Source organism: Mercenaria mercenaria, chromosome 8 (genome assembly GCF_021730395.1).
Source record: "Mercenaria mercenaria strain notata chromosome 8, MADL_Memer_1, whole genome shotgun sequence".
Classification (NCBI taxonomy): domain Eukaryota; kingdom Metazoa; phylum Mollusca; class Bivalvia; order Venerida; family Veneridae; genus Mercenaria; species Mercenaria mercenaria.
In genome coordinates, this window is record NC_069368.1 from 42,064,948 (window position 1) to 42,087,526 (window position 22,579).

The following is a 22,579-nucleotide window of genomic DNA, read 5'->3' on the forward strand; positions in this document are numbered from 1 at the left end:
GATTGTCCGAGCGTAAAATAACTTTAAAACCACTTAACTGATAGGACACATGAATGTATGAATCATATTGAAGCAATACCTCCACGCATAATGCTTAGCATTGCCTATAGTGTTTAAAAGAGAACAGTTTAGAAAATACAGCAAATTAAAGAAAAATTAAAACAAATATAAAGAAAAAGCCCTGCCGGCTTGAAAGATTCAAGCATAAGAAGGAGAACAATTTCGAATAAGAGGTTAATCCATGAGGGTACTTCAAGGTAAAATGGGGAAAAAATGTAGTAAGAATTTGTCTTTATATAAATGAGTGTGTCGATACTTCAAAATAAAACTGGGACAGGAATAGCTACACGTTTTTATAAAAGAGTCAATTTTGCATCAGTTTGTTCATTAACCAAATGTCTTAATTCAGAGAGTGTGGATAGTTATTATGTAACCCATCTGATTGCTCTTCTTTGTACCCCTTTATGTAACTTTTAGTGACGGTTGACCAAATTGAAGATGGGTATTCTGCCCGAGGCCTGAATAGAGTTTTCTATGTTGTTTCTAGTTTGGATATTACATTTTATGAAACCAAGTGTTCTGATTGCTGTTGTATGGATTTTGCTAATTGGTTTTAAAAAAGATTAGTAATAAAAGTTATGTTTCGTCGAGTGCGGAATCAAAACACATATTGGCTGTTGAAAATCGCGCTATAACATTGTTGCATGCACAATATAAAGCTGTAACAATAGAAAAATACCAACCGCTGAAAATGTTTGAGACCCTTTCCACAAATAGCATACGAGTAGTTCGAATAAAAAAGTTTGGTAAATATTTGAATTTATGTGGGGAAAGTGATATTGAAGGTTTAGCATCACTAACATGCAATAAATGTGTATTTTATCACGACTCACCCATTAAAACTTTCCGCAAAACGCTGTCTCTTATGCTGTTACCTGTAATCAGGATTAAGTTCTGGATATAATACGTGGACACATAGGTGTTTACGTTTGCTGAATATTGTACTTTACAATCATTTTCATTTCATTGCCCGTATAAATGCGATTTAGATATTGTTTTAAAACAATATTTTTTTTTTTTTTTTTTTTTTTTTTTTTTTTTTTGTTTTTTATTTTTATTTTTTTTTTCTGTCAAATTTGTAGCTCCTGATACATGTATCGTATCATAACAATTGCTTTGAATTTTATTCCTTGATATTTCTCCCCTTGTAAATTTGTATTTTCAGTTATGATTATATTCCAAGAGTTTTAATTAATCGAAACGAAATCTGCAGAATACGTAATTAGAAGACATGAGTGTACATATAAAATAACAATAAAAATAAAATGAAACAATATTTAATATTTGTCAGTTAACAATATTAAAATAATTTTTATATCTGACTTAAAGTGATTTTTATTTTTCAGTGAATAGTTAAAATATGATGTCCATTTTAAATAATCAGTGACAAAACCATACCAAAAACGACATTTGTTTTAGACATGTAAACACAGTCAATGCTTGTAAGTTAGTCATTGCAAACGTTTTCTTTGAACAAAAGTTTTAGCTTCTTTTATCAAGTGTAAATAGCTTTTAGCTGGAGACAAGTGAGTTAATTATCGATAATCATCTGGGAACACGCTAAGTGCAATGTCCTATAAGAAAGAGATGAGTACTTATACTTCCATAAGCTTCTAAGCTTTCAAACCATAGAAACAGAAATGATAATAGAAAATAGTTCGTATTTCCACAATATGGCCTAAGACCACAGTTATTTTTACTATATGTTCTATACAGGCACCGGACACTAAAGCAATTTTGCATGCATTCCAACCCCTATAAAAATACCTGAACTCAACAGTACTATCCAAGAGAAAAAATTCCAGCCACAGTAAACATTGGGTTGACCGGCTCTTTTTTCCACCATTTTGAACCAAATCACATGCGTATGAAGAATACTCTCTAGATGGCCGCAAACAGGCAAAACAGGCCCTATCAAAAAGTCATGTTATGCATATTCTGACATTTTCATTCTGTCAAATTGTACATGTACCTACTATTTTATATCTCCTCTATTAAATCATGTCATTTATTGCAGGTCTTTCACTCAAAAATTCACCAATATTCACCATCAAACAGAGGAACTATTTTCCGCATAACCACTTCCGTATTGTGGTCAACCAAGGTCAACCAAGGGCAAATAACTGTGGTCTTGTGCCAATATAAATTGTATGCTTGTAATTTATCTGTAACCCAATTACATGTACACGTTCACGTTTTGAAAATATACCCCTGAAATCCTATACGATAATGACTATAGAACGTTTTAATGGTTTACAGTATCATGTAATATAATTATGCCAGTTCTGATCTTCACAGATTTTATATTCCGTTTTCCCGATATCGGTACGAGTCCCAGTACAGTTCTTGTTGTACAGCGTCATATTTCTAACTCTAGATACCTTTTATGTTTCTGTGAATGCAGATCATCAATGTTTTTACAGTACAGACTTCACTGGAAAATCAATTCATGTCATAAATTTAATATATGTGGCAAAAGTGTAGGCTATAAATGTGGCAAATGTGCATCAGTTGATTTTACCAATGCTTATAAACCCCTTTATACACAGCAAATAAAAATACTGAAAGTAGAACATAGACATCAGTCTCGAAGTATAAAATTACCTCCAGTTTTACTTAAAATGTTAAATTTTCGAGACCAGTTATCATTTTAATTATATTTATGTATAAATGACGCATGGAAAAAATAATGTAGGTAAGTGCAAGGTCATGTCGTCTTTAATATATATATGTTCAGGACTACTCTTACAATGTGTTGGCCGTGAAAAGTCTCCTATCTTATAGACAATATAGCAAATATTCATGTTAACATTTAGATGCCTTGGAACGGTCAGTTACCTATGTAAAGGTTGGACATGCCAACCTCACACCATATTCTCAACTTGTTAATCGAGATACTGTAAATGAAATAGTTCCGCACTGAAATACGCTAAAACAATTTTCAAAATACGACACTAAAGTTAACCATATAATGAGAGTCAACTATAATTATAATGAGATATCAGCACACAAATGCACTCAATAAAGTGTCTGATGCTAGAACACCTAGAGAATAACATTTGGGCAGTTTGCAAGACAAATCCCATTGTTTCCATTCGCTTTTTTGAGCATTTAGGAGGAAATCATCTCGAACTCTCGCATTTAATTAGGCACAGGAATGTGTAAGGACTAAATGTATAGGGGACAACCATTAAACACGTACTGTTCTATGCGATATAGGCATTGTATCCTCCTTTGATTCATTTTCTAACATATTTACAAATACTTGATTTAAACAAGCATTTGCATAGTAAACGGGGAGTGTAAGACAAAAATTAAAGTGTTTTAAAGTTTATATAGAATATGAGTTAGGGTTAATGTACATTTTACAGTTTAAAGGCTCCGGTAGTGTTTTCTACTGACTGTTTCCAAGGTTGTGCTTCAATGTATTCTATTTTAATAGACTAAGTTTGTTTTGTTATTGATTTCAATCTGTTTTACTTTTTATTCTGAAAGGTAACATTCACTATCGTTGTTCGTATGCAATGTAACAAGACTTCAACACCTGATGCCATTTTTTTCTTTTCTGAAAGGCTGAATCAATATTTACAATTTGCTGTGGCTAAAATGTCTTGTATTTATTATCTTTCGTAGTTGAATTGTTGTTCAGAAACATCAATTTGCTATTTTCTAAGAACACAGCAATGACGCGATTGGTTCATAAACGTTATCACTAGATCTTGTAAATAACGTTCATTGACATTACATTGCTTGTATTATATCCTTACCATCTATTTATTGATAATAATAAAAGAGTTTAATAAAAGTCTTCAGCTTTTTTATTTCTAGTCTTTTTTTAATTTTACGTATTTAATTAGCTTACCTCAGATCAGTTTTCTGGATTAAAATTTCAACATTGAAAAGTGAAATAAGACTATCAAATTTTATCTAAACTGTATCAAAGTATAATATTTCCAGTTCTGACACAAACCTTTAACTTTACAATCTCGAAGTCAACTTCTGGATGTCTCTGTTATACTAGATCATTGTGAAAACAGCAGACGACATTTAACAAAATATGAGAGTTGTATCAAATTGGCCGTTTTACACTGGTACATTCTTATTACATTAAAATGACGGTAACAATGGCTCATTCTTGTCCTTTTTAGGTTACGATGGTGTCTCGCCTATATATTTATGTCAGAGCTAGGAGCATGAGGAGTGCTGCACATTTCATATACACGTCTCAGTAACAGAACAGGTTATCATTTTGCTTGGTTACATTCTATATTCCTAATAATCGTTTTCCGGCCGCAGGCTAGGTATTGATTTCACCTTTACTTCCCGTAAATATCTGTGGTGAAGGTCATTCAACAGATGATTTTGATTGGTGGATGAAAAATCCCACAAGTTTTCGAATGGAATAGATACTATTTTCTTAAGGTGTGTGCACGTGCTCTGGGCTGTATTGTTAGACAGTATAACACGTTGCAAGACTCCTATGGAAATAGCTTACGTCATAAACATGAATCCCCTCGGTAGTGAAACTATGGCAGAGTTCGACTACAATCCTGCCAACTCTGATACGGAGTGATTTCCCATAAACGATTTACAGTCAACTCGTCCTCTAATAAACTCGTCCCCCAGTCAACTCGTCCCCATGGTCATTTCGTACCCCTTGACAATTTCAAAAATGTTCATTTCGTCCCTCCTTTTTAGTCTTATTTTTTGTCAAACTTTCCTAGATTATGATTTATATAATTATGATGTAATCTATGTGTTCTGTAAAATATGTTCTACATAAAAACAGAAACATTTTACTTAAAAAAACTACACTTTGTTTTGCTTTATAAATACCCGACCGTATGTTAAAGTGCAGAGTCCATGCACGTTTCGTAGCTTAAAGTGTGCATTGACTAATAATTGACTAAGATATTTCTTTTTCTTTTTGAATTACATGTAAATTACCATGGTGGCATTACAGCATTTAAGAAATGCTGTGAAGAATGAATTAACTGCAGGATTATTGTAAAACAGAGTATATGAATAATATACAGATCAAAATTAAACATGTCGGCACTCGTCCTAACCATATATCTGCAGAATTTGATTATTGACCACACTGGAATATGTTTTATCCGGGCAGAATCCTTTCATACATATGTGGATATCACCCAAGATAGCTTACAAAGACCGATAGGTTGCCTGACACAATATCAAGAGTTGAACCGTATTTTTATACCCATTAATAATATTGAAGTCCAGTAAAATTTCACCTTGTGATCTGACATTATATCGAACAAAACAAAACAATCAGAATTGTTCATGCTATATAAACGCGTTTAATATATTCATTGTAAATAGCAATTTAATTTTCATTTCGGGTGAACGTCATTTCTTTTTTCATTTCAGATATGTAGATACTCCAGTTATTTTCAACAACATATAGTACCACAACGCAGTTGGTGAGTAACTTTCTACATGCATATTATCTTGTAGCCTTAGGAAAGATTAGTTGGTAATACATGTCCGATGAATTTCGTCTCTTCTAATTTCTCCTTTATATTCTATTCATATGCTAATTACATTAAATTCCAGGACAGAGCGTCCAATGTCTCCAACAAAATGCTACTTTATAGAATAATTTTCGTGACAATATCAAGAGAATGTGTCATTTCCAGTGAAAAATTACTTTCGCCGCTGACAATATGTTAGATTAAGCATTTACTCAAATCTTGTGTTAGATAATGAAGATTAGATTTTGTCAATAATATGTTAATTGATAGCAATCAGTAGTATAGTGAACACTTTTGTTGTTAAAATTTGTCCAGAAAAATGGGAACACAGAAATGGGCTTCGTCCTTCCATCGATCCGTCCGTAATACTTCGTGTCCGGTCTATAACTTTGCCATCTAAGAACGTATTTTGAAATATCTTGGCACAAATGTTCCCTATAATGAGACGTGTCAAGTGCAAGACTCAGACATCTAGCTCCAAGGTCAAAGTCACACTAAGAAGTCAAATGATAACAGGGTCTCGTTCTTTCCCGTTCTATAACTCTGCCATTCATCAATGGATATTAGAATAACTTAGCATAAATGTTCCCCTTAATGAGACGCCTTGTCATACACAAGACCAAGACCCCTAGCTTAGAGCTCAAGGCTACATTTGGAGGTCATAAGCTTAGAGCATCAGTTTCAACCTCTATACAGAACTCTACCATTCATCAAGGGTAGTCAAAATCACTTGGCACAAATGTTCCCAAAATGAGACAACGTGTCGCGTGCAAGGCCCTGACCCTGGCTCAAAGGTTTAGGTCACATTTAGAGGTCAAAGATAGTAGGTCATTTTTTGATCTGTTCAATAACTTTACTCTGCATGGTCGTATATTCATGTTACTTGGGACAAGATGTCGTCATAGCAAATTGGATTGTCAGATGCAAGACCTAGACCTCTAGCTTAAGCTAAAATTCACTCTTATACATTTTGGCATAACAGTAGGGTTCGATAAATATATTTACTTCTTTTCAGTCTTGTTTGAAGAATTATTTCTGTTATAAAATTCTTTAGGGAGAACAATATCCATCAACATTGAAATGATTAGTTTCAATGGTAAGTACTTTTAGCATGACCTAATGTTAGATAATTCAAATAAAATGCTGTTTTGTTTATACAATAGTCAACTCTCTGATGTTGTGATATTCTTTCTCATTGTAAACTAGGGCAACAAAGTCATTATTAGCTAAAAGTGTTTCACTTTCATTATCTGTCACTGTCACATTATTTACTCTTAGTTGTTAATAACTATTCATAACTTTGGTTTGGTCTATAACTTTTAATGTATTAATGTATATTCAAATAACTGGCATGTATTTTCACAATAATAAGACAGTGTTACATGTGAAAAGGTCAAGATCACAGGTACCTTAGTAAAGATTCTTTTTTGTTGGTATGTAAAATTACTATCATTTTAGTACAATACATAATTTTCCTCAGCTTTCCCACTACTTTAAACATGAAATTGTGATTAACATAAGATGATTGGTATGAAAAAGATATCAACAATTGTAGATTTTCAGAATGCAAACCTAATAGTTTTGTTGTATAATATTTGTAAATTTATGATTGCAGTACAGTAAGTTGATATGCAGTGTAGCCCTCTATTGACCAACACTGGTATTAACTTTCAGTGGGGGGCAAATTAAACAAATGTATGTGGTAAGAACTGTGAAAACTGAAAAATCTTTTCAATAAAATCAAAACATCTAACTAGTGTTTCCCACCAAGTCTAGTATTTGGAACCAAAATTTAACCGGCGGTTAGTTTAACAGCCGGATAAAATTTTGAGCAACCGGGGCCAGTCCATGAAATAAAAGATATATTAGATGCTCTAGATATGATTTACAAACATTTTTAATAAAGTGCCCCGCTTACTTGGAAGAAGATGTCGAATTGGTATGCAATAAATTTTGCGAAAAGTGTCCTTGGTAACTATTACAATTGCTTGTTGACTTCAGCCTTTATCATTTGAATAATGATAGATTTGAACAGACAGAGTTTATGGTTTTTAACATAGTTACGTAATCAAAACAGAATTTTCAAATCACGAATTCTGGCACAGAGACCACCTAACTAATCAACTCATAAAACTACATTTAACATTATAAATGACGAGAATGATTTTCATTCTGAAACATATTATTGTATTCACTATGTAAGTATTTAGGTAAATATAAATCAAAATGGGCTGATGAAAAACACTGTTCAAACATATTAGAAGAATGGATCTTCATTTTTGTTTTTCAAAACCTCTTGATCAGGTACTAGTATTTTGTTATGTTTAGTTGCTGCTTTTATGCATAACAGAATGCTTAATTTTGTGCAATTAATGTGAGAATTCGAAATTATATTTCGTAATAATAGTGTGATACAAAACGTTTAAATACCAGTTGTTTCAAATTAAGATTAATGAAGAAAAAACACGCTTGGCACTCCCGAATGAAAATTGAAATGAATTATTAATTTTGTATTGTCTTTTTGTTTTCCCTGAAATTCTAAGACGTTGCACTGTAGTTTTACTTAAAAATAAACATTCGCCCTTGTATTAACAGGTATTTCATTGCTTCGTATTTCAATAATTTTACAAATTAGTTCCTAAATTTGTATTTGAGCCGCACAATGAGAAAACCAACATAGAGCGTTTGCGACCAGCATGGATCAAGACCAGCCTGCGCAGTCTGGTCAGGATCCATGCTGTTCGCTTTCAAAGCCTATTGCAATTTGGGAAACCGTTAGCGAACAGCATGGATCCTGACCAGACTGCGCGGATGTTGGTTTTCTCACGGTGCGGCTCAGTTAGTTCTGTTTATGAGGATGTTTCTTAATTAGATAGAAGTGCAGTGTTTATTTGAAAGAAATAATCAAGAACCAAAATGAGCTGCTACGTGCCAAATATTCGATAATGAAAGCTATACGAGCAAAGTAAAAAGACATGAAACTTGAATTGACTACATACGCCATTTAGAGTTTATTGATTTACCTAGTACATTGTATTTGTAAAGATAAATTCAAAATTAGTTTTATTCCTTAGTATTTTTAGATTTCGGAAGCTCTTGTCATCTGTTACAAATATAATACATAACCAGTTAGAAATTTACTATCAAATTACAATAAAACTGTTTCGGATTTAGACATGGAGCTTAATACTTCTAAATATAATATTAGTCAACTGTAACTGTAGAGTCTAACGTTTTCGTTACTGAACAAAATTGTATTTAAAAACTGTAAATAAATTGTACATTTGCTTCATGATATTTTTATTTCTTTATCAAATTGACCGACAATTGTGTGGAGAACTATGTCTAGAGCAACACGTTTAATATTTCCAAGCATTTGATTTTAAAAGTAAAGTAATAAATCTATCATAAAGAAGTCATACATATCATTGCAGTAAATGTCTAAAATTTATGCTGAAGTGTTAAGCGATTCTGAGCTCGGATTTATACAGAAGAGCAAACTAAAAAGACAAATGCATAGTTCAATTGTCATCAAACATGCATTGTAAGAAAACACTGTTGGCATCTTTAAGACTTGTGACTTCAGATTATGCAGCTACTTGTTGGCATTTGTAGGACATTTGACTTCAGACTATGTAGTGACTTACTGGCATCTATAAGACATGTGACTTCGGATTATTGGTAGCGATAAGACTTGTGACTTCGGATTATTGGTAGCGACCTGTTGGCATCTTTAAGACTTGTGACTTCAGATTTAGCAGCTACTTGTTGGCATCTTTAAGACATGTGACATCAGATTATTTAGCTACTTGTTGGCATCTTTAAGACATGTGACTTCAGATTATGTAGCTACTTGTTGAATTCAGATTATTGGTACTGACCTGTTGGCATCTTTAAGACTTGTGACTTCAGATTACTGGTAGCGACCTGACAAGCGACTTAAGATCACTGGTAGGGACTTGTTAGCGATTGAAAATGCAGTATAACCACCATGCTATCTATCTTTGTAGAGGAGGATAAGATTTATTGTTTATTACTGACTCAGAGTTACGTGGATTAGTCACACCATACCGGGTCAATTATAGTTCCCATATATTCTGCAAAGCATTTTCTCAAAGTGACTCAAACATTTCACTAAAATTAGAAAACTATCCAAAAGTCGGTTCCACGAGTCAGGATAGAGTGGTTTGTAGGAGTTAAAACAGAAAGTGAGTTTCCCGGTGTACTTGTCTGTATTTTCTTCGAATAACTTTACGTTAATTCTTTAATTGTTTTTGCATGATGACGAGCGTGTTTGTTGCTTCGGTGTAAAATATCCTTTTAGTAATCCGTATAACAATGTAATAGGATAACTGAATAAAATTAATGAGGCAATAAAAATCTTTATTTATGACAACATTAATGCATGCATCACATTTATCAATTTATATGGCTTGATTTTGTTAATAAAATAGGCCTTGTGAAATTTAACATGCACGAACATTCCTTAATTACGGCAAGTTATGTATTAAAATACCCCTCTCCCATGGTAGGTCATTATACAACATTTCAAAACTCAAGTCTTCACTTGTGCGTGCGCCTGGTGTGTTTGTATTAACTTGATCAATGAACATTTTCTTTATCACGAAAGGGAAATTCAATATCAAATTTCTTGTTGCTTAACATTGTAGAACAGTTTTTTCTTTTTCTACATAATTCAGAGTAATATAGAGCGTGATGATGTAACCAACTATCGGTAACTCGTTTGGATGTTGACTAGGTGCTTTCATTCAATTATTAGTCCCCTACTGGTTGAAAACCAGTTTCGGGGACTATAGGAATGCGCTTTTCCGTCATTCCGTCCGTCCGCCCGTCCGTAATTTCATGTCCGGTCCATAACTCTGTCATCCATGAAGGGATTTTAATATTACTTGGCAAAAATGTTTCCCATGATAAGACAACCTGTCGTGTGCAAAACTCGGACCCCTAGCTCAAAGGTCAAGGTCACAATTGGAGGTCAAAGTTCAACAGGGCTTTTTTCCTGTCCGGTCCATAACTCTCCTATCCATAAAGGGATTTTAATATTACTTGACATAAATGTACCTCATAATAAGACGATGTGTCGTGCGCAATTTCAGACCCCTAGCTCAAAGGCCAAGGTCAAACTTAGCAGTCAAATGTTAACATAGCATGAACAGGGTCTGTTTAGTGTCCGGTCCATTACTCTGACATTCATTAAAGGATTTTAATATCACTTGGCAAATATGTTCCCCATGATGAGACGATGTGTCATGTGCAAATTCCGGACCCCTAGCTCAAAGGTCAAGGTCACAATTGGGGTCAAAGGTCAACAGTTTTTTTTCTGTTCGGTCAATAACTCTGCCATCCATGAAGGGATTTTAATATTACTTGGCACAAATGTTCCCCATGATAAGACAACATGTCAAGCGCAAAACCCTGCCCTTAGCTCAAAGGTCAAGGTCACAATTGGAGGTCAAAGGTCAATAAGGGTTTTTTTTCCTGTCCGATCCAGAACTCTGTCATCCATCAAGGGATAACAATATTACTTGGGATAAATGTTCCCCATGCTGAGACGACGTGTCATGCGCAAACCCAGAACCCTAGCTTAAAGGTCAAGGTCATACTTTGACATCATAGGTCAATAGGATTTTTTCCTGTCCGGTCTATAACTTTGTCATGCAAAACAGGATTTTAATATCAGCTGGTACAAATATTCCCCAGGATGAGACAACATGTCATGCGCAAAACCCGGGCCCAAGGTCTAATGTCAAGGCCACACTTAAGAGACCAAAAGTCAGACACAAGAATGACTTTGTTTGGAGCATTTCTTCTTCATGCATAGAGGGATTTTGATGTAACTTGGCACAAATGTTCACCAACATAAGACGGATTGTTATGCGCAAGGACCAGGTCCCTAGGTCTAAGTTCAAGGTCATATTTAGAAGTCAAAGGTCAAATTCAAGTATGACTTTGTCCGGAGCATTTCTTCTTCATGCATGGAGGGATTTTGATGTAACTTGGACCAAATGTTGACCACCATGAGGCACCCTTGTCTTTAGAATTACGTCCCTTTGTTTTACTATAAATATATTATATTGTAACTTTTTTATTACTGGCCGTAGAGAAAAATCGAAACCACTTTTCTGTGGTACAAAATGCATGTTACATCCAATCTTTAGGTGTATTTTGACCTATCTCTACCTGGTAAAGAGTTTCTTGTGGACATACATTGTATAGATTTTTTTATTTTCTTTTAAGATTAATTTCCCTTTGTTGTTACTATAAATAACTTATATGATCGGCCAAAAAAAATCAGTATGAAAACAACTATGGATTTTTATATATGCACATTTTAATCCAAGTGTGTTGTTATAACATATTGTATATATAGTACAATATTGTTAATACATCATTGACAGATATCAGTTCATTATGTTATATTGCAGTAGAGAAAATTAGGTACCTTCCAGTAGGGGACTTTGTATTGCATGGCAATACTTCATTCACTTGTTATTCTATATGTTTGCACTAGTTTGGGTGTAAAGCGTGTTGCACATTTCATCAGTTTATTATTTTGCTTTGTTTCGTTTAAGGTTTATTTCATGAAAATTATTATGATACCCAATATTTTATCGATAAGAACTGAAAGCACTAAATGCCAGTCAGTCCTGTATAAATATGGAGATACCGTTTCAAGTTTTAACTTAATTTCTTTATATTGTTTTATGATCTGTGTACAGAGTTTATTTCTTAGTCATAATTTTCAACAGAGAAAACAAAATTCATCAAAGACAAATGCGATCAACAGAATTGTCAAAGAATATGAACGCATACTATCTCTAAAACGGAAAGTACATTTAATAGGAGAAACTAGAAATTATTTAGAAAATCTACCAAATTGTTAACGTATCTTCAGTGATTGTTTTTGTTGCGTGCTTTGTTGGAAAAAGGTGGCATTGTTTTTTTTTCCAGGCTTTATGCAGCTAAACAGATGGCATTAGATAAGATTATTTGCGAGTGCAAAATCAGGGAATTACAATGTGTCATTTCAATATTTTTCTCTGTTGACATAATCTGAGATTAATTCTTCGTCTGAAGTAAATCGAAGAACATCATGTGTCAGATGACAGGGAAATCGATGATTACATCTGTGTTTAGTTAGCGTGAATTAAATTTCTACAGATGCTTAAGAGTTTGTGCCAAAGAAATAAATGGACAAACAAGTTGATATTTTTGCCATCTTTAAATGTTGCGTTGTTAATTCATATCAGTGTATAAATTGTTTATAGAAAATATTTTCACATTTCACAGAAGTGCAAAACATATTCATTTTCAAACGTAATACTGATATCTGCAAACCTAAATAAGGCAAGACCCAGTAGGTGCAAACAGTTCACAAAACCTCTGCTGTTAGGTAATCAATTACTCCCAGGCAGAGCGCTGAGACGTCAGTGAATATAATTGTGCATTTCAACATAGATGTTTAACAAGCTGTTGAAGGTTGATGATTTGAAATTAAAATGCCTCTCAAAAGTACCAAAAAAAAAAATATATTTGAAAAAAAAGTTACGTGACTAGAATAGAAAATACAACTTAATTATCTAATCAGTTTAAATTCCGGAAATAAAATCTCGGAAACATAGACCGCAACCAAGCACATATAACAGCCTAGCAATTTCTTTGCTGAACCGTTGTATTTAATAGATCGTTAACCCAAATCTGCTATTTATTGTTTTTGAGAATGCCTTACCAGAATACGATAACATAACACGATATCAATGTCGTACCGCCGTACTGCTAACCTCGACACCACGAGGTGGTTTTTCGAGATATTAATGGCATACTGTGGATAATATGATGCGATAATGCGCATTAATGTCTTGTCGTGTTTTTTGTGCTGCCGCATCGTGTTATCGTGCTTTCGCATCTTGTTCCGTGCTGTCGTATGGTTTTATCGTAGTATTGCCACTACATCGACAGTACAGTGGAGCCAGCGGATCACCGTAAGGAGATGCAATTTATATTCATATCTGTCTATCCAATTAAGGAATATGTTCATCAGACCAATCCATTACGAATCTTCGGAGCATTAGAAATAAACAGGAATATGATAACCTAGAACATTGATTAAGCATTGCAATGCCAAAAATATAGAAGATAATAAGAAGTAACTTTATTTGTTTACAAACCACGGCGTAAAGTTATTTCAATGATGTTAGATGGTCTGTAGTTAACAATGCTGTAGTAGAAAGGCAAGAAGAACTTTATTTATGGCATTGTTTTCATAAAGACGAACTGTTCTTCTCGCTCTTACGGCAAAAATGTGACTGGAATAACTCTTGCACAAGTGCATTGTCATACGTCTGAATTATTCTGAGGGTTCTTGGTAGAATTTATTCTTAATGCCATAATGAAAACAATAACAATGTAATTGATTTATTCCCCGACCACTTAATCAAAACTGGATATATTCGGGGATGCTAATTTAATAAACTGTTCACATGGTCCTAAGAAAGCCTCATTTTTTCCCATAATGCAATCAATTCTTTATCAAAGTTGTTGGACAATCTTGCTATATCCATTTTATTACATTCATTTTCTTTGAAGGCTTATTCGTTTTCACAATTTGAGTATAGATTACTCTGTTCAAACGTTGACACTCGTGCGAAGTGGTACATAATTATACGGTTCTTATAAATCAAACCAATTTGTTGAATAAAAGTACTATGATGTATTCAAATGATTGATGAATTATTCTTTCATCATCCTCAGTATCCAAGACATTCAAAAACAAATGTTCGGTTTACTAAAAGGTGTGACATATGCATGTTTCTAATTTCCATTCTTTGAATATAAGCATTGTGATGAGTTATTATTTTATTCATTTTGTTGAAATTCAGTTTTACCGAAAGCAATTATGGGAACTTTTATAGTATTGCTATTGCTGTTCTTAACGACAATACAAGCATTAAAATCTTTTGACGACGTTTGTAATTTCATTCTGATGAATTTCAGGAAGTATATTAAGCATTTTGAGTTATTGAATATAGCAAACGTTTATGAGCTTTGGGGATTGGCTTTTTAGACGATAATGTCCTTGTTGAAGAAGCATTACTGCTGCTTCTGTTGGAAATACAGTTGAAACTCGAACTCATTTATCTCAAATGTCCGTTTATCTCGAAGTCTTTTTCAACTTCTGTCCCAAAAACACGTGAACAAAATATTATTTTATGTCGATTTTCGGTCGTAGTAAAACGCTCGATCCCTTGGAATTCGATATACCGAGTTTCAGCTGTGAATTCAACAGGCTCGTATGCTTTTTTTTTCTGCATTCATTCAGTAACGCATATAACAGGGTTGCATTGTGAACAAACAAAATTGCATAGAACTGCATTTACACATTAAGATGTTCGCTTCTCTCATTTTATATTAGCGAAGTTAGTAGGGATCCTTACTATTAAAATCAGATGACATAAAAATGTGCGCATGCAGCTCTCTTTAGGGAAAATCATGCCAGATGAAAACGGTTTGATTATGTATTTATTTTTTTTTTGCTAGAGATTAGCGACAATACACATTATTTCCAGTGTTACTTATGTCAATGCCGGTTCAAGCAGAGTCGGCACCAAGACGACATAAATACATTTATTCACATCAAAACAGAAATTTATAGTGGTGTATCTGACATTTTCCTTCTTGGACATTCATCATCAGACAAGTCATACATAAAACATGGTGTTTTCGGCCTTATTTGATATTTCTAATACAATATAGTTGTAAGTATGATCATTCCGGGCAACAATGAGCAAACAACTATATATTGATTCTGAATTCATCAACTGTAGAAACTGCAGGAATATCAAATTATCCTGAGATTGCGTAAATGATACATAAGTCTTCAAGCACGGTATGTAAAATTTTAAGTACTAGCTTCGATACATTTATAAGGAAAATGTATTTTTCTTTCATTGTTGAATTTTACATAATCAAACACTTAACTGTACCGGCGAATGGTAATTGCATGTACATTTGTATTGTCTGTTTCATTTCATATAATTTGATAGTGCGTGTGCATGTCATCACAACACTTTGTATTCTCGTGTTTTAATAATTAAAATATTTAACAAAAGGCCTGCTATATGCAGATAATATATTTTAAGACTTGACAAGACGTAACTGTTGATATCAATATTGCCATCAAGCAATTGTCTGGTTAGAGAATGAAATGAATGTTTGTTGTACTGTTGTTTGAAAAGCATTTTTATGCCCCCGCCATAACGGCGTTGGGTGGGGGGGGGGGGGACGTATAGTGTTACCCCTGTCCGTGTGTGTGTGTGTGTGTGTTTGTTTGTATGTTTGGAAAAGGGTGGTGTTCGTGTCCGGGCCATAACTTTGACATGCATGGTCCGATTTCAGAATAATTTGACACAAATAAAAAACATGAATAGATGATGTGTCATGCGTAAGAAGGTATAATAATAAAGATGTATAATTGTGTTCTGAGATTTACAAGTAGTGTATGCCAATGCTGAGTCCTTGTTCATTCCACAGTTTTATCAGACTTGCTATCTAAATTAAAATTATTGTTTTTAAAATATAGTTATACACGGACATTACTTGCAGCAAAAGAAAGATTTTAAAAACCTCCAACGTTTATAAAGGAATAAGTTAATACCTAATCCCATACCTTTTTACATTGATTTACATTGGCCGTTCTCCATGATGAACGTCATTTGACGTTTGCCTAAAAGGAAATATTTGTGTATCTCAAAAATTATTGTATGGCTTGTTGATTATTTGTTGTCCCAAATGTGTTTTACTGTTATATTGTTACATTTCACACACACTACACACTCTTGTTTATCAGCTTTCATACTGGAATGTATATTTTCACCACAAAATCTGTAAGGATGAATATGGAAATTAGTCCAGCTAATAATCGAAGATATGCTTCTGTCTTACAATTACGGAATCAAATATTATAAATCTCTCCCCGCAGGGATCTAAAATAGAGATAGATAAGAAAGAAATTGAAACACAAGATAAAACCGCAAAACATATAAAGAATAGAAAACTACTTAATTTCTGCTCATCTAAAATGAATGATACTCATTTAAAAATGTTGGGACTATTCTATATTATTAAATGGTGTCATTTTCCCTTCATTTCTATACTTTTACAATAATAAGGAATTTAATCTCATTTATACTTTTTCTTCTAATATACGTCACACGACACAAATATATAGGTACATTGATATAAATTCTTCATTATTAATATGCGCGAGCTTCAACACCTGATGTCAAGATTACAACAATTATTGCATAACATCTTAAAGTGACTTAATTAAAATGAGTCACAACATTGAAATTAGAATGTCATTTATCTAGATACCAATTGAGGACAACAATGCAAAAAGCAGTTCACTACAAATGTTCCATTCTAACGACATAATCCCCAGACAGCTTGTGCACTGTAAGGTTCTTTCAAGAGATAGCAAAATACTTATAATATCAAAACCATCTCAGAATATAGTATTACAATGACTTTATATTACATAATACATTACCCTTCCTTATAAATGAATCACTTGTATTTATAAAAGGCAGTCTCTTAATTTGTAAAATAAATACCTACCTGGTTACAGAGTTGAAGGATTAAAAAGACAATTACTGATATATTTCAACGAGAAGTTAAATGTCATATATCTTACTTTTATAACAGAAAATACCAAACTGTTCTCTTGCACATTACAATATGCCATACTGAGGCATATGGCAACGCAATCTTTGTCGGAATATATATGCTTTGTGGTCAGAGTTTCCATAGGTCCTGGACTTCAACAAAAGAAAGTGAACAGGAATCGCTAATTTATAATCTCTTTTCAACATTCAAGGATTAGTGCAGACAAGAAATAAGCTTATTTACTTATCACGGACTGTTTCATAAATTTATAATTATTCAGTATCATATTCACACTGTATGAACCCAATATTGCTGTAAGGAAAGGTACCTGGTGGCATTATGTTACGTCTGGCTTTACCCTTTATTACATTGAAGAATAATGTATAGAGCTACATTCGATGAATTTACTAGCATGCTTATCGATCGAAGGTATAAATTTTCTGCACATGGCATCGTTTTGTATTAGGAAATGTAAATTTACGAGACAATAGTGGTCTTTAAACTATATTTTATGATGGCACTTTTAATCAGCGTTCAACTTGATACATGTATTATATATTATTTCCCCACAAATGCATTTTCAAGGGCAGATAACTCTTTTTCAATAACCGTTACCTGTGATTTTTATTGCATATTTTTGTTTCTTAGATGATTGTCTTTCAATATACAAAGTTTGAAGAAATTCTATTATTGGGAAAAAATTCGCCCATCTCATATACAGGGAATTTAATCATTTATTTCTTCCAGTTCTTTATTGTTACTGTAATAATCTTTGGATTCTGTTTTACTCAATGCAAATATTAAAACTGTTTTATCACCATTATCTTACGTTGTTTACATTCAATTGTCGTTCGTTTTCTTTCTTCACAAGGAAGTCATTAATTTTGGCTGTTTCTACTGTAATGCTCGTCTATGCATTTTTATTATTCCATGTATTTTCCACCTGTTTCATTTTACGTAAAGCGATATTAAACTAAAATACCTTTATAACTGCGCTTTGTTTCTTGTAGTATACGACGTTCACGTGTTTATCAGCTTTCATACTGGAGTATATATTTTCACAAAATCTGTAAGGATGTCCAGCTAATAATCGTAGATATGCTTCTGTCTTACAATTACGGAATCAAATATAATAAATCTCTCACCGCAGGGATCTAAAATAGAGCTAGATAAGAAAGAAATTGAAACAAAAGATAAAACCGCAAAAAATATAAAGAATAGAAAACTACATAATTTCTGCTCATCTAAAATGAATGATACGCATTTAAAAATGTTGGGACTATTCTATATTATTGAATCGTGTCAGTTTTCCTTCATTTCTATACTTTTACAATAATAAGGAAATTAATCTCATTTGTACTTTTTCTTTTAATATACATCACGCGACAAATATGTAGGAACATTGATATAAATTCCTCATTATTAACATGCGCGAGCTTCAACACCTGATCTTAAGATTACAACAATTATTGCATAACATCTTAAACAAATAAGAAAAATCAACAACAACACGTGTAGCGTTTGTTCATAGATAATTATTAACTTCCAACGTTTCAGCGTTAAGCCTTCCTCAGGGAAGAATAACAATAAAAACAACGGACGTGACGTCGTTAAACAACGTCGCGTAAAAAAGCGGTAAAATGTATACAAAGTTTAGATCTACATTATTTACAATGTTAAATAAATTAAAAATAACGTTTCTTTAAACGGAATTAACAAACATACCGAGTAAATTGTCGGATAGTGTTTATACAAAATTTCCTATACTTACGTATATAAAAAACAGAAATAGGAAAAAACAACGATATACTCGGCATTACATATCTATATATGTAGATCAATACAATTAGTTGATTTTTTTTTTTTTTTTTTTTTTTTTTTTTTTTTATAACATCTTAAAGTGACTTGATTAAAATGCCTCACGACATTGGAACCAGAATGTCATTTATTCAGATACCAGTTAAGGACAACAAAGCAAAAAGCGGTTCACTACAAATATTCCATTCTAACGACATAATTCCCAGATAAATTGTGCATTGTAAGGTTCTTACAATAGATAGCAAAATACTTATAATATCAAAACCATCGGAGAATACAGTATTACAATAACTTTGTGCTATGAACAGATATTACATATACATTACCCTTCCAAATAAATGAATCACTTGTATTTATAAAAGGCAGTATCTTAATTTGTAAAATGATTACCTACCTCGTTACAGAGTTGAAGGATTTAAAAGACAATTACTGATATATTTTAACGAGAAGTTAAATGTCATACTAGTATATCTGACTTGTACGTATAATAGAAAATACCCATCTGCTCTCATGCACATTACGATATGATATACTGAGGCATATGGCAACGCAATCTTTGTCGGAATATACATGCTTTCTGGTCAGAGATTCCATAGGTCCTGTACTTTATCAGAAGAAAGTGAACAGGAATATTTTCCTGCATGTAGTGAAGAAAACAATTACCAGTTTTAACAAAACTATATTTTAGCATGAGACAATCAAAACACTTTTTGTGACCTTCAACCCCCAAAATGGCATTGAATCACGCAAGTGTCCTCACTGGACAAAAGAACATATTAAAATTTCTGTACTAATGGCGGTACCGGTATATTGATTTTGTGATGATTGTCAGTTTGTCTGACCGTCGCCCGGACTACTCTGAAACAATTGGTGTGATTTAAGCCGAACTGTATAAAATGTTTAAACCCAGGCTATTATTGTATGTTGTTGATATTTTCTGTTCGGTTAATTTTTGGAGTAACTGTTATGGTCCCTTAAAGGTCAGTTTTTGATAAATATGTCCGGACTGTCTTATATAACTGACTAGATTGAATAAAACTTGGAAGACAATCGCTAATGTATAATATCTTTTCAACATTGAAGGTTTAGAGCTGACAACAAATAAGCTTATTACTTGCCATAATTTTATAATTATTCAGTTTCATATGTTTTACACTATATCAACCCAATATTACTGTAAGGAAAGGTACCTGACGGCATTAAGTTTCGTCTGGCTTTACGCTTTATTATATTGTAAGAATAACTTACAGATCCTCGTTCTGAGACGATGCCAATGAATTCCTAGCATGCTTATCGATCGAAAGTTTAAATTTTCTGCACATGTCATCGTTTTGCATCAGGAAATGTAAATTTACGAGACAATAATGGTCTTTAAACTATATTTGAGCCGTGCCATGGGAAAACCAACATAGTGGGTTTGCGACCAGCAAGGATCCAGACCAGCCTGCGCATCCGCGCAGTCTGGTCAGGATCCATGCTGTTCGCTAACAGTTTCTCCAATTCCAGTAGGCTTTAAAAGCGAACAGCATGGAGCCTGACCAGACTGCGCGGATGCGCAGGCTGGTCTGGATCCATGCTGGTCGCATACCCACTATGTTGATTTTCTCATGGCACGGCTCATTTTATGATGACACTTTTAATCAGCGTTGATACATTACATGTATTACACTGTAAAAGTTTATCTTGTCTAATTTGGCGATAATGGCACCTGTTGCTGTTAATGTAGTAATAAAGACCATTAATGAAATACTACTACGTCCGTAGAATAATTTGCTTCTCAGATATCTTGAGGGAGTGTTCTCTTTTCAAGAATAGTAATTTTAACTTTCTGTTGACACTATCCACGATAAACCTTTTTTATGATATATTTAATTTGTTTTCCATGTGTGTATTCATGCCATTTGCCAAGAGCATTAGCGAAATAAAACAACCAGCGATATGTTTACCAGAATTGAATTATTCTCCAACGAACGACGATTGATTTTAGTTTTGTCGCCTATACCCCTCTACACTTTAACGTTTTGTTTATAAAAATAATACTGCACATTTCTAGGTTTAAGAAGGCGTTTGGCTCTTTCCTCGACCATTATACCTGGAACGTTACTCTGCTGATGTAACGTGAAACCCAGAAAAACACATAAAGTATTATTGAAATATGCGGTGTGTTGACATGTATTGATTCTAATATACTCTATATTAAAATTACACTCAAAACATAATGTAGTTAACGTCAAATACCCATTTGGCAAATCCAAATATGTAGCTTTATATTTGGCAAGCATACACAATAATCAATATGATCAATTTCAAAATGTAATTACTTGTTATTCCGAACAACGCAGAGACTTATATCATGCTTGCAAAATTACTTCAACGATATGACACAGGTATCATATCTAGTCCTGCTAAAGTGCTAGGGGTAGCCTTTTAATTAAAATGAATCTTCGTCAAGTACCTTGCACTTAAGTTCAAAATGACCCAAGATCGGTAAGCTACTGAATTAAATTTTCGAAAACTGAGACCTTTATACGACGATGTTTGTTTGATGCGTTATTGTTTGGTTGATTTATTGTTCATAAAAATGTACATGTATCTGGATCATTGTTTTGTTTTACTAAGAATTAATTTTATGATAAGACTACATCGTGTTATTGTCAAGCAAGGTATCCTTCACATAAGGACGTCATTCATTTAGGATGTTTTTACTCTATTGCTCGTCAATGCACTTTTTTATGCAGTTTTCCAGCATTTTACGTAAAGCGATATAAAACTTTAATATCTTTATAATTAATATTGAGCTTTGTTTCTTGTAGCTTACGACGGTCATAGACGCCTTAAATTTGTATCATTTTGAACAAGAATGTACCTGCTATATAAAATAATCTTGTTATTTGTTTCATCCATCGTATGTCAGCGGAGTATTCATAACGTCAAATCTGTAAACGTAATGTTTCATAATCTATTTATATATTTGTTTTGAGTCTGTGGACTTTCGTCTTTTATTTCTTTGGAAATAAAATGACAGTATTTATAGGTGTTGATAAACCTTGCGTGTTCAGCTCCGCATGCACTTTTTGAAGGAATGGATTCAAGGTTGCTCAGATGCACAACCTTATCTGAATACAGTTTGCTTCAAACTTTTAGCCCAACATCCTTCATACGAAGATAGTCTTTTCTAAAAATCTTTGCTATTTAGAGGACTGTGTAGTATGTGGGGACATTCGCGTCCTATGGACGTGTGGAATTCTAGTAAAGTAAATTTAAATGGGATCCATGATCCCAAAGAACCAGAAATACAACAACACTGTGTCCAAGTGTGGGCTTACCTTATATACAACTACCACATGGCAATCAAACTGCTGCAAAACTGGATAAATTCAAAAGTTTAAACAATATCAATTTTTCACTCTTTTGTTTGACCATGTTTCAAATGCTTATGTACAGACCAAATGTTTCGAATTTATGCTGAGTAAGGTTAAAATTTGTATATATCTAAAGTTTTACTGAATATAAATACAAAT

General features: G+C 33.2%; 1 protein-coding gene across 2 annotated transcripts in view; it reads left to right on the top strand.

The window, feature by feature from the left end:
* The window catches only part of LOC123566512 (cAMP-dependent protein kinase type II regulatory subunit-like), a 241,381-nt gene that overhangs the window by 54,932 nt on the left and 163,870 nt on the right, over positions 1 to 22,579 (top strand). For both annotated transcript variants that reach the window (XM_045360685.2, XM_045360682.2), the window contains exon 2: positions 5,452 to 5,504. The gene's annotated coding sequence lies outside the window, so the exon portion shown is untranslated. The remainder of the gene's footprint in view (positions 1 to 5,451; positions 5,505 to 22,579) is intronic.